Source organism: Furipterus horrens, unplaced genomic scaffold (assembly GCF_987537825.1).
Source record: "Furipterus horrens unplaced genomic scaffold, mFurHor1.1.pri manual_scaffold_4, whole genome shotgun sequence".
Lineage (NCBI taxonomy): Eukaryota > Metazoa > Chordata > Mammalia > Chiroptera > Furipteridae > Furipterus > Furipterus horrens.
Window position 1 is genome coordinate 64,658,262 of NW_028327174.1, and position 13,621 is coordinate 64,671,882.

A 13,621-nucleotide genomic window follows, 5' to 3' on the forward strand; every position below is an offset into this window, starting at 1 on the left:
CCTCAGAGTCAGGAACAGTAAGCATTCAATCAGTGATAGTTGATGATAGGCTTTAACCTCACTTGGGCTACCCCTAAAATATCACCTCAGGGAAACAGGTCCTTGATGAATCCTTTATGCAACATTCTGAGATCACCTGACAATATCAAACCAGAAATAAAAGAGATAAATAAATCATTAAAAACTTAGTCTGACATATTTGTATATTGTTGAAGTCATCTCATATTCAAAGCATCATATATGAAAATATATTCCAAGGAAATTGTAGTGCTGTCGGGACCTTTATGAGAAAAATATCTACCAGCCAGTAGGATATAAGATATATCATTTTTTCCTTTAAATTTAAAATTCAATCTCCTAAAGGCTTTAACTGTAATTACAGCTTCAATGTCTGTTTCTGGACATCAGCTTACTTATATAATATTAAGAATTTGTGCTCCTTCTTTAAAAAAAGATTTATTTATTTATTTTTAGAAGGGGGGAGGGAGGGACAAAGAGAGGGAGAAAAACATTGATGTTTGAGAGAAACATTGATGTTTGTGAGAAACATTGATTGGTTGCCTCTCACAGCCAATCAGGGCCCTGTCCTGCAACCCAGGCATATTCCCTAACCTGGAATTGAACCAGTGACCTTTTGTTTTCCAGGAGGACACTCAACCAACTGAGCCACACTGGTCAGGACTTGTGCTCCTTTTTTGAACATAAATTTTTCTAAGTTATTTATACAATTTGAATGGCTTTATACTGTGGATTTACAAAATTCAGAGTTTAATTTAAATTAATTGTTTTACCTTAACCAGTATACACAGTCGGGTGCACAGGCCATAGGACATAATCCTAAGGGTGGCCTTGCTTGATTTCCTTTTCTATTTAAAAATTTTCAAATAAAATGGAGAAGAGATATGTTTCCTTTCTACTACTGCCTCCATCACCTGGGAGAAAAGGAAAAAATAACTGTAAAAGCTTTATTTTACAGTTTTATCACCTTTTTGAACTTACTTATGTGGATGCACCCACTTAAAAAATTGAAAATGTATGTAATAGAGCAGCCTCCCTTTCCATTCCTTTGTACTCTGACAACTGAGCTTTCAGTCTCCTGCTCACAGGGCTTTCATTCTAACAGAATGACTTCCTGGGACTGAATTTCATGAGTTTGAGGAGTCCCTCAGGAGATATAAAATCCCAGCTGTTATTTTGGATTGGCTCCAGGGCCTAAAAACATTCACAATATTTTTTTTTAATCGTGCATTGACTTTTCCAAATACACATACTGCATACTTAAGCAGCTACCTGAAAGTTTCAATGCTGCTACAAAAACATGCGCTTTTTTTCCAATGGCATGCAGTGAACTTGAAAACTCTTTTAACACCTTATATACACTCCTAGTGTGTACCCACAAATTCTTTTAGATATTGTTAACTCACTTTTGCTGCAAAACCCTGAAGCTTCCTTGGATAGTTTGTCTTCTTGGGGGGTGCAAAGAGAACAGAAAGCAAACAGAATGAATGAAAGTGGTTTTTACTTTAAAATCTTCAGGTAAGAGAATGTAACTGGAGAAAGGGGAAACATGGAAGGAGAAGAATTCCAACAAGATTCATTCAAGTATGACATGTGTGAAAGCAAAATAAAAGTTCATCTAAGAAAAACAGTAGAGTGTATTTTAAAATGGCAGTACAGGGCACAGCACTTGGAGTCAGGGAGACTATGGTAGTTAATTTTGTGTCATTGAGATGAGGGCCGAGGGAGAGGGGACTGTATGAGATGCCAGATTTTCGGTCAAACAATATTCGGAAGGGTGTTTTGGATGAGATTAGTGTTCAAATCAGTGGACTGAATAAAGCAGACTGCCCTCCCTAATGTGGGTGAGCCTAATCCAATCAGTTGAAGGCCTCAATAGATTAAAAGGGCTGACCCTCCCCCAAGTAAGAAAGAATTCCTTCCTCTGGCTGGTGTCATCAGTTCCATTCCCAGTCAGGGCACCTGCCTGGGTTACAGGCCAGGTCCCCAGTTGGGGGCGTGCAAGAGGCAACCTGTTGATGTTTCTCTCCCTCTCTTTCTCCTTCCCTCCCCTCCCCCAAAAATAAATAAACATAGGAAGGGAGAAAAAAAAGAATTCCTTCTGCCTGACTCTCTTTGAAGCGGGATGTCAGCCTTTTCCTGCCTTTGAACTGAGACATCACCTTTTCTTAGGTCTTGAGCCTGCTGGTGTTAAATCTGCAACTCTAGGTATTTTCTTTAACCTAACTCTGAGTTTCCCTGTATTTGAAATATAATACATATATGACAATGTTATAGTGAGCATTAAATGAGCTAATATGGGTAAGGCACTTAGCACACTACTGACATGTAGCTAATTATAGTTAGGAAAAGATATTAATGCATTAGTTAAAAAAGAAGTTATGCAGGCCAGCCTTTTGGAATTCATTGGCTAGGCTACAAAAAATACAAACATTCCCTAATGCAAATTCCTGTATGTATGTTTATGATTCCCCTCTACACACATAGAAACACATGCACACGCACTTCTGGATATAAGAAAGTCTATAATTTTCATCAAGTTGTCAAGGGATGCCTAATCCAATTAAAAGAATAAAAGTCCTTGAGAAGAATGAGAAGATTCCATAATATATAATTAACATTGGTTTTGCTAAAGAAAGTGTTAATTCAGAAAGAGATTTACCTTCCTAAATTAATATTAGGATTACTGACACTCAAACTCTGCCTTTGCATTCAAACTTCTCAAAAAGTCATGTATTCTGCTGACACCCCAGTTTTCAACACTGATTCACTCCTAAACTAACTGCAATTTCTCTCTGCAAAAGGCATTATCATCATTTCGGGCCCCTGGGGCGAAAATTGGAGGAATACTTGATTCAGTCCCAAATCCCCAAGTGGTTAACAAGTTCTTTCAAATTTACTTTTGAAATAATTCTGGTGTCTCTCTCCTTCTTTCCTATGAACATTGCCTTATTGTTGTTTCCCTTTTAGTAAAATGACTAGTTATCTTTCTGCTCTTGCAAGTCTCCCAGTAATTCATCATACCTATTTCAATTTGTCTTTAGCCTTAACTGCTCCCCACATATGCTTCCTCCCTCCCTCCTTCCCTCTTTCCTTGAAAAGCCCCAATATCCCCTGAAAACCCTTCTACCTGGTGTTACTTCTATTCCCTAAACTTTTATATCTTTGTTCACTGAAATTTAAATAGGTTGAGTTCCTGAGGCTAATTGAAGTCCCCTTAAAACTGCTGGAGTCAGAACTTGAGCCCAGGTGTGTTGGACTCTCGAGTTAATCTTTCCAACCCACATTAAACTATCCACTTTCATTTCTGCCTATTTTCATCTCTACCCCAGACAAAGTTGTTTCTATCTTTCAAGTCCCATTCATATTCTACCTCTTCTTTAGATCTTAATATCTCTCAACTTCCCAAGCCCCTGTACTACCATGTCTTCAGACATATAGTATTTTATTATAGCTTATGTATAAGTCTGATCTATCCGACTATAAGTTTTTATAGGTAAGTATGTGTTAAACTGATTCTGAAGTAAAATAGCCTAGGTTTGAATTCATTTGTATGATCCTAGGCAATTACTTGCTTTTCCCTGCCTTTGTTTCCTTATCTATAAAATAGAGATAATAGTAAGACCAATCTCATATCTTCGTTGGATGGATTCAATGAGTTGGTGTGTGTCAAGCATTTAGACCCTTGCCTGGCACAGGGAGAATCCAGTAAGTTTCACCTGTTACTATTATTATCATAGGGCCAGGAATGTACCTCATACTTCTTGGCATTGCCACGGGCATCAAGAATTGCATGTTATAGTGTGTGCCCAGTGGTTCTTGCTGAAAGGATGAGTGTTAAGAATAGTTGTCATTTCCTAAATAAATCTCCAATAATCATGAAGACCTGGCCCATAAGCATACCAGAGATGGGAATTTTGCTTATTTCAATAAGGTTCGACAATATTTGTAAGAAACCTTTTAGGTCAGAATGGAAAGCAATGATTTTTTAAAAATTATTATGATGATGAAAAGAGTAAAAATGACTAATGGAAGGGAGGACTAGACATAAATAAGCATTTCATCAAGAAAATTAAAGAGATGGTTCCTACGTTCATGACAAAAAGCTTCTAATAATGAATTCAGGTTTAGCCCCTTGAGTATCTAAAAAAATTAGAGCAATGAAGTGATTAAGAAAACTGACTTCAGAGGGAAAATTAAGGTAGCTAGCTACATCTAGTACAGATTGACTAAGCAATGACTAAGAGCTCTCTTAGTTGAAATTCATAGAATCAGAAAAATAAATACCAAAAAGGGGAAGGAATTCTTTATCATGTTGGCAGGTGATAAGCAAAAATAAATGAAAGGAAAGAGTTGGTTGGTCAAGAGGCAAGACTTAATTTGTATGTACTGTAGGTAATGGTGAAAAACACTATTTAAAAAAAAAAGTGTGCCCACATATTCTACTGGTGAGGTTAAAGGCTAATACAGTCATTTTGGAAAGCAATTTTGCAATATGTAAGAAATGCTAACTGCTTATCATTTTACATATTGTGCTATTTTTAGAAATGTCTCAAGGAAATTATTAAAAATGTGAGTAAAGATTTATGCTTAAAGATGTTTATTACATCTTTATTCATAATGGAAAAAAAAAAGGAAAGGTCCTAAATGTTCAATAATAGGGAATTGTTTACAAAAATTATACTAATTGTTGTAAATCCTTAAATGTCATGAATTTGAAAGATAGTAAATTCTAGTCCTGACTGGTGCGGCTCAGTTCATTGGGCATCATTTCGCAAAGCAAAAGGTCACCTGTTGGATTCCTGGTCAGGGCATATGCCTGGGATGTAGATTTAGTTCCCAGTCAGGGCAGATAGGAGAGGCAATTGTTTGATGTTTTTTGCCCTCTTTCTCCCACCCTTCCCCTCCTTCTAAAAATAAATTTAAAAAAAAAAATTTTTTTTTTTTCAGATTTAATGTGTTTTATTGATTAAAATATTACATTTGTGCCAATTTCCCTTCCCTCTGCTCCCCTCCACCCGGTGGCCCCCCTCCCTCCAGTTGTTCCCCCCTTTTAGATTATGTCCATTAGTTGTGCATACAGTTCCTCCCAACCTCTCTCCGTCTATTCCATTCCCTCCTACCATGATCCCCAATTCCTATATCATCTCCCTCCCTCTCCCCACTCCCCCTCCCTGTTGACCTCCCCCCAATATGCTTCCCGTACCCACAGTTCCTTTTCCACTCTCGTTGCCTGTTTAGTTTGCCTTTGTTTCATCTCCCTAGCTTCTGTTTTTTAAACCAGTCCCTTTAACATCTCATATAACAGTGGTTTGGATCTAATGAACTCTTTCAGTTTTATTTTGTCCTGGAAACACTTTCTCTGTCCTTCTATTCTGAATGACAATTTCGCTGGATAGAGTATTCGTGGTTGTAGGTTTTGGATTTTCATTACTTTGAATATTTCTTGCCAGTCCCTTCTTGCCTGTAGGGTCTCCCTTGAGAAGTCAGCTGATAGTCTAATTGGGACCCCTTTGTACATAATTCTTTTCTTCTCTCTTGCTGCTTTTAAGATTCTCTCTTTATCTTTAATTTTTGACATTTTGATTATAATGTGTCTTGGAGTGGTTCTCCCTGGGTCCAGTCTCTTGGGAACTCTCCTTGCTTCCTGGACCTGCAAGTCTATTCCCTTCCCCAAGTCTGGGAAGTTCTCCTTTATTATATTTTCACTCAATTTTTCAAGTTCTAGTTCATCTTCCTCACTCTCTGGCAAACCAATGATTCTTATGTTGGGCCTTTTATAGCTGTCCCAGAGGTTTCTGATCCTCTCATTGTTGCTTCCCATTTCCTCTCGCTGCATTGGTTGACTGCTTGTTCCTTCTCCATATTCCAGTTTGTTGAAATGAACTCTGGATTTTTTTTCCTCACCATCTGTCTCGTATGTGGTTTTGTTCCTTTCGTTATGAATGTTTTTCGCTTCTTTCTTATCTTTTTCCTGCTCTTTTGTGAATTCTGTAAGCCACCTGATAACAATGGCCCAGAACTGAGCCTCTGACAGGTTTCTTATCTGTTCATCTGTCAGGTTCTCTATCTGTTGCCTGGTGAGTTGTGTCACCGGGATTTCTATAGTTGTCTGCCTCATTTTGACAGATGCGTTTTGTTTTCTTGGGCTGGCTATAGGGGGCAGTGCCTGCGTACGCGTCACAAATCAGCGACCGGCGCCTGTCTGCGACCTATTTCGCAGCCCTGTGGTGCTTTCTTTGGGGGCGGGGGTCCAAGATGGATTCACACAGTTATTCAGCTAGGAGACCGGGATCCGTCCTCCCGCCCCCCTGGGCCTCACTGTTCAAGGCGATGCGGTGGCTGCTTTCCCCAGTGCTGGGGTCGCGCACTGCCAGGGGCTTGACTGCCGCCGGGATTTTTCGCCGCCCCGCCGCTGTCTCAGGTGCGACCGCAAACAGCACTGCCCTCTTTAACTCTTACCTGCCCAAATGGCACCGCTGGTTTATAACTTCATATGTTGGGCTTCCGTGTAGTTTTATTTTCTGGAATTTCTAGTTATCCTTTGTTTTGAAGTAGTTGTATTCCTCTCTAGTTGTAGAGGGAGACCTAGCGTGTCCGTCTAAGCCTCCATCTTGGCCGGAAGTCCAAAAAAAAATTTTTTTTAAAGGTAGTAGTCTCATGATATGGAGTTCAGCAAAAAAGAGAAAAAAGAGGGTTATACATACACTATATTTCATGGGTTCTAAGATGCATAGTTTTTCATACTTTACATACTTAAAACTATCATATTCCTTGTAGTTTCATTGCCTGAGCATGTGTATTAAAACTTGCAGGTGGGAGGCCCTGGCTGCTGTGACCCAGTGGATTGAGCGTTGGCCTGCGAGCCAAGTGTCGCTGGTTCGATTCCCAGTCAGGGCACATGACTAGGTTGCACGTCGGGTCCCCAGTTGGGGGCGCAAGTGAGAGGCAACCACGCAGAGATGTTTCCTTCCGTCTCTTTCTCCTTTCCCCTCTCTCTAAAATTAAAATAAATAAACAAACAAATTAATTAATTAATTTTAAAAAAACTTGCAGTTGGAGAACATCAGCTAAAGTCAAGTTCTGGAGATAGTAGCAGAATACTTTCAAGAAATACTACATCACTGATACCCTAGGGGAAAGAGAAGATAATTGTGCAGAAAAACACAAGCATTGAAAAGTGAATCACAGAGTGAATCATAACAGTTGAAGTTGAATATGATAAAATTTTAGGAATACTTAACCAGTTAATTTCACTTATATTTTTATTTATGTAAGCTCAAAATAGTTGATAAAAAATATATCTAAAGAATTTCTTTCCACAAGTATAAAATTCAAAAGGATTTCTTTCCACACGTATAATTATTATGGCACAGTGTTAGTGGTTTTTTTCTCTTGATGCTTAATAGTGCATAAAATTGTAGTAGATATTAATATAGATGATCTACCAGATTAATGAAAAACAATATGTACTCGTATATATAGAATGAATCCAATTATTTTTTAGTGGGCAAAAGATACATCAAAACATGTTCTCTTTGAGTATTAGCATTGTCTGTGATCTTTATCCTGTTTTCATGCATTTTTATATTTTTCAATTTTTCTAAAAAGCAGTATTACATTTCTAATAGAGAAATCTTACTAAATATTGTTTTTTAAAATATAGTGAAAATAAGTGGTTGAAGACTTGTGATTTTTTTTCAATTACACTGGAGTTAAAATATTTATGAGCAATTCTGAAGTAAATAGGCTAAGAAATTGAATTTGAGAAGTTTGAATTTTATACTTGTGTCTGCTAGACTAGTCATTTACAAATAGATTTTTCTAGAGTTTTTCTAACCCCATGTGTAGGAAATATTCAATAATGTCCACTCACCTACTTTAAAGTAACAGTGAGTGAACATCTGGAATGAAAGAAGTAGATTATATCATAATTGCAGGGAATCCCAGCAAAGAGCATGAATAAAGCATTTTGTAAAGACCAATCTACCTCCCCTTTAACTTAACACTAAGCAGCATTTCCATGCTAGCTGTGGGGCCCAGACCAGCCAATGCCCTGAAATCCCCAGGAACACTAACTCAGAGCAGTTTCTGAATGATGTACCAAAAGATTAAAATAAAAATTAAAAAATCCCATTTGTAAGCTTATTTACTTTTACAACCTGAAAACTTCAGTCTCAGTACTGAAGGCAAACTGCCTTACACATATGTATTATGCATGTATGAGCATTCTTTTATATTCTCTTTGACTTTTAAAAATCTGCTCAATGAGCCTTTTTATTTCACACTTATTATATATGATGTTTCATTAAGATCCATGGATAGAGTTACTCTTAGTTTGTATTTCCATTATTTAAGCACCACCAGTGATATCTGCTGCTGATTATGTAAATGAAAAATAACATGAGATTTATGACATGATTTTCCTTCTTGCACTTGGTGACTGGGTTGCCTCCTGATTTTTATTTATGCCTTGAATAGTAATCAGCCTCTTCCATTTGCCCACCCGTTTGCCTAAGCTTTAAGAAGCCACGTGGCTGGAAGTGAAAGTGGAGGAAGAAATAATTGCACTGGGTTCAGAATGGCAGTAGTGAGCACCTCCTAGAAGCCATGAAGCAGGTCAACTTCTGAGAAGAAATACCATCCTGCTTCTGTAGGTGAAGAAGCAGGAAGCTTCAGGGCTTGACCCAAGCCCTTGTAGCACCGCGCTTCACAGTCAACGCCAGGGAAACCAGAGAGGACCTATATTAGGGAAATGCCTATAGAAAATGAACAGGTAGACCGAGAATGCCTTCAAAATTTTAATGCACAGTAATAGACTAGATGAGCACCAAGAAATGTGACCACGTATAGCTGCCCTGAAATCTAACAGGGATCAGGCTAGACTGCAAATTGGTCTGTTGAATGGTTGTATGTGAGCGAAAATGTCCCTCCTTGTGAAGGAACTGTGACAAATCCAGTCTTATAAAAAGAGAAAATTACAAACAAGTCAAAGATGCTTAAAACAACTTTCCTAAATTCACTAAGTTATTAAATGAGTTTTATGTTGTAACCCAAGTGAAAAAACAAATAAACCAGAAAAACAAAACAAATAAAAAAAGAACAAAATGATCTAGCAGACCCTAAATGAAATGCCACCATGACACTGTCTTGGGATCACAGTAGATTTTCTGGTGCCCAAAGCAAACTGGATTTTATCCAGCAAGCCACTGAACTTCAGCAAAATATACTCCATATTCTGCTAATGAAACAGACTAGGATCTCCTATCTGCCTGTAATTTATTTCTATTTTTAACTCAGTTCACTATTTCAGTTACTGCTGAAGTGTTTTATTCTTCTTAGTTATATTCAGAGTAGTTTGAAAAGAATTTTACTTTGAGGTTGCCCCTAGTTTTTCAAATTCTGACCCTCCTGAGCATTCTCTGTTCCATCACCGCTGTTTGTGCTTTCTCCCTGGAGCCTTCCCTGTTGCCACTTCAGGATACAGACCTTCTCACCTCCTCTCTGCCCTCTCCAAGCTGCACCTGCTCCAATGGTAATCTTTGCTTTCTACATGACAGTTACCTAATCTGATAAACTGGTTTATGTTAATTTACCATTGCTCACTATTGTGCCGATGAGAGCATGTTCAGTTCCCTAGCCTCCTTTCCCTTCCAAGGAGTTTTACTGCTGGCCTTTGAAAAATGTCTTCTTTGTAAGAGGTGCTATTAGAAGTGAGGATTTTATTTTATTTTTTTATCTTCAATTTAAATATTTTATTGTTTATGCTATTCCAGTTGTCCTGATTTTCCCCCTTTGCCCCCCTCCATCCACCCCGCCCTCCACTCCCACAGTCAGTCCCCACACCGTTGTTCATGTCCATGGGTTACGCATGTATGTTCTTTGACTAATCCCTTCATTTTCTTTCAACCAACCCCCACTTTCCCCTTTCCCTTTACAGCTGTCCATCTGTTCCATGTTTCTATCCCTCTGGTTCTGTTTTGTTCATAAGTTTATTTTGTACCTTACAGTCCACTTATGTTATTTGTCTTTCATCGACTGGCTTATTTCATTTAGCATAATAGTCTCCAGTTCCATCCATGCTGTCGCAAAAGGTAAGAATACCTTCTTTTTCACTGCTGCATAGAATTCCATTGTGTAAATGCACCACAGCTCTTATCCACTCATCTACAGATGGGCACTTAGGCTGTTTCCAGCACTTGGCTATTGTAAATAGCACTGCTATGAACATAGGGGTGCATATATTCTTTTGAACTGGTGTTTTCGGAGTCTTTGGCTATTTTCCCACCAGTGGAATCGCTGAGTCAGAAGGCATAAGATGAGACTAACAGGGGAAAATAGGACAGCTCTTTTCATTATCCTTCATATCACAACACAGAAGAATGGTGTCATGTGGGTAGTAGTTAATGCATTTACTCTGGTGGATGATTCTACAACAGTTCTGTTCAAAGCTGCCATGAATTCAGCATTAGGTTAAACCCTAGAAGAGTGTCATGTAAAGCAACTTGTATTTTCATGTCTATAACAAACTTTAAAACATTTGAACTCTCTATTTAATTGGTATATATTTAAACTTTTCTTGCAATGGTGAAAGAAAGGATTTTGGCATTAAACTGCTGCTGTGTAGATCCTAAATGCCTGAAAATTCATTAAAATAGCACTTTAATTTTGACATAGTTGAACTATTGGGAAAATTAATTGATTGTTTCTCACTTGAGCTTTGGAGAAATCATTAAGGTTTTCATGGTTTATGGAAAATAGAGAACTGAAGTACACTAAAATCAATATGTTATCTGATGTACAGAGAAAATGGCACTTCAGATGAAAGAAAGCACAAACAACTATTCAGAGCTTTTTCTTTCTTCCTCCAGATCTGACAAGCATATTTATTTAGAGCTTCTATATTTACTTGTATTCAAAATCCTTAGTCAGTCATTTCATTGTGATGCACATTGTGAGGACAGAATAATGAGGTCTAAGAGATGAACCACTGCATTTTAGAATCTATCTTTTCTGTTAATTTCAAAAATATTAAGGACATGATACAAAATACCAAGATGACAAATCTGGTAGTTAAGTTTTGAACACTTATTGCTGCTTTCAAGTACCTTCAGTCCCAGACTGACCCTTTAGCTCCTTGGGTAGCTAAAATCACTCCCAATTCACCATTCTCCTACACAGTGATATCCACAGTAGCCCATGGAGGGATTGAATATGGCAGGAGACCAGTAAGAGTATGTGAGCAATACAGTATTTGCTAGCATAAACCTTACCTTAGAAGCAATAAGTAAATAAAGTAACCCTAGAGGTGGCAGACTGATTATCTTGGTTATCACTGAAGACTTGAAAACTAGAATGGTTGTCTAATAAGAATTTGCCCTATACCAGGTATTCTGAGGTATCAAGCAGGCACATAACAAAACAAGTGAGTGCTCATTAAGTTAGCACTTGATACTTGACATGTTCAGTATTCACTTGTCTTTTGTTTCAAACTTTATCCAACTGAGTTAACCATTCTTTTCTCTATTGGGAAATTAATAATCTGTAAGGAATATACCATGAATAAACTCTTTAAGTCTCCTTTTAAAATTGTATTCCAAACTTTTTTATTTTGTAGTTTTATTAACAAAGTCTGTGGAAAACTCAAGAAAGAAGTGCCTACCCAAACCAAGGTTGGGTGCCAGTTCATCTTGTGGTTGTCAGTTTGGCACATAGCCCTTTATCCGGTCTTCATGCTGCCAACTGTGAGTGACTAACTCTGCCTTCTTCTTCCACAGTCAATTTATCCTGTTATGGATTCCCATGATAGGCATCTCTGAACGTGTTCTGACAACTTGTTCAGAGGAAGGCTTTCAGTTGAAATGGAAGACTAGAAATTTTTGCTGCTTCAATGGTTCTTCATAAGAATATAAGTTATTGAGCTATATCTATAAAACCATGAGCAAGAATTTCTCATTCATGATTATACTATAACTACAGATTTATTGAGACACCAAAAGGAAAAAACTCAAAAGATTCACTATAGCACATACTCTTTTTTTAAAGTATATTTTATTGATTGTGCAGTTACAGTTGTCCTAATTTTTTTCCTTTTCCTTTACCCTTTAACCCCCTTACCTCCAGAAATCTCCTCCTTAGTTCATGTCCATGGGTCATGCATGTAAGTTCTTTGGCTTCACCTTTTTCTATACTAGTCTTAACATCCCCTTGTCTATTTTGTTCCTACCAATTATACTTCTTGATCCCTGCACCATTCTCCACTTTCTCCCCCTTCCTCCTCTCAGCTTATAACCCTCCAAATGATCCCCATACCTATGATTCTGTTCCTGTTCTGGTTGTCTGCTTAGTTTGCTTTTGTTTTATTTTTTAGATTCAGTTGTTGATAGTTGTGAGTTTGTTTTCATTTAACATTCATAGTTTTGGTCTTCTTTTTCTTAAATAATTCCCTTTAACATTTCATGTAATAATGGCCTGCTGATGATGAACTCCTTTAGCTTTACCTTGTCTGGGAAGCACTTTATCTGCCCTTCCATTCTAAATGATAGCTTTGCTGGATAGAGTCATCTTGGTTGTAGGTCCTTGTTTTTCATTAGTTTGAATACTTCATGCCAGGCCCTTCTTGCCTGCAAAGTTTCCTTAGAGAAATCAGCTGATAGTCTTATAGGAACTCCTTTGAAGGTAACTCTCTGCTTTTCTCTTGTTGCCTTTAAGATTTTCTCTTTATCTTTAACCTTTGACATTTTAATTATGATGTGTAATTATGATGTGTCTTGGTGTGGTCTTCTTTGGGTTCAATTTGTTTGGGACTCCTTCTGCTTTTTGGACTTGTATGTCTATTGCCTTTGCCAAATTGGAGAAGTTTTCTTTCATTATTTTTTCAGATATGTTTACAATTTCTTGCTCTTCCTGTTCTCCTTCTAGCACACCTATGATTCAGATATTGGCACATTTAAAGTTGTCCCAGAGTTTCTTAATCCTTTCCTCATATTCTTCTTTCTGTTCTGGGTAAATGTTTATTTCTTCCTTTTGTTCCAAATCATTTATTTGAATCCTGAATTCTTTCCCATCACTGTTGGTTCCCTGTCTATTTTTCTTTATTTCACTTTGTATAACTTTCACTTCCTTTATTTTATGGCCGTATTTAATGAGTTCTCTGAGCATTCTGATCACCAGTGTTTTGAAATCTGCATCTGATACGTTGGCTATCTCCATTTCATTTAGTTCTTTTTCTGGGGTTTTGTTCTGTTCCTTCATTTTGGCCATATTTCTTTGCCTCTTCAATTTGGCAGCCTCCCTGTGTTTGTTTCTGTGTATTGGGTAGAGCTGTTTTGGTAGTATGGTCTAATATAGTAGGTGTCCTGTAGGGTCCATGGCACAGCCTCCCCTATCACCCAATCTGGGTACTCTAGGTGTGCCCTTTGTGTGGGCTGAGTACATTCTCCTCTTGTAGTTGAGCCTTGGTTGCTGTTGACAGGTCAATAAGAGGGAGTTACCCAGGCCAGTCAGCTGCAAGGACTGGCTGTGATCACTGACCACCAACCTCTGCCCTCCATGGAAGATCAGCTGTGCAGGGGTAGGGTGGTGGGGCTCTGAGGTGGTCTAT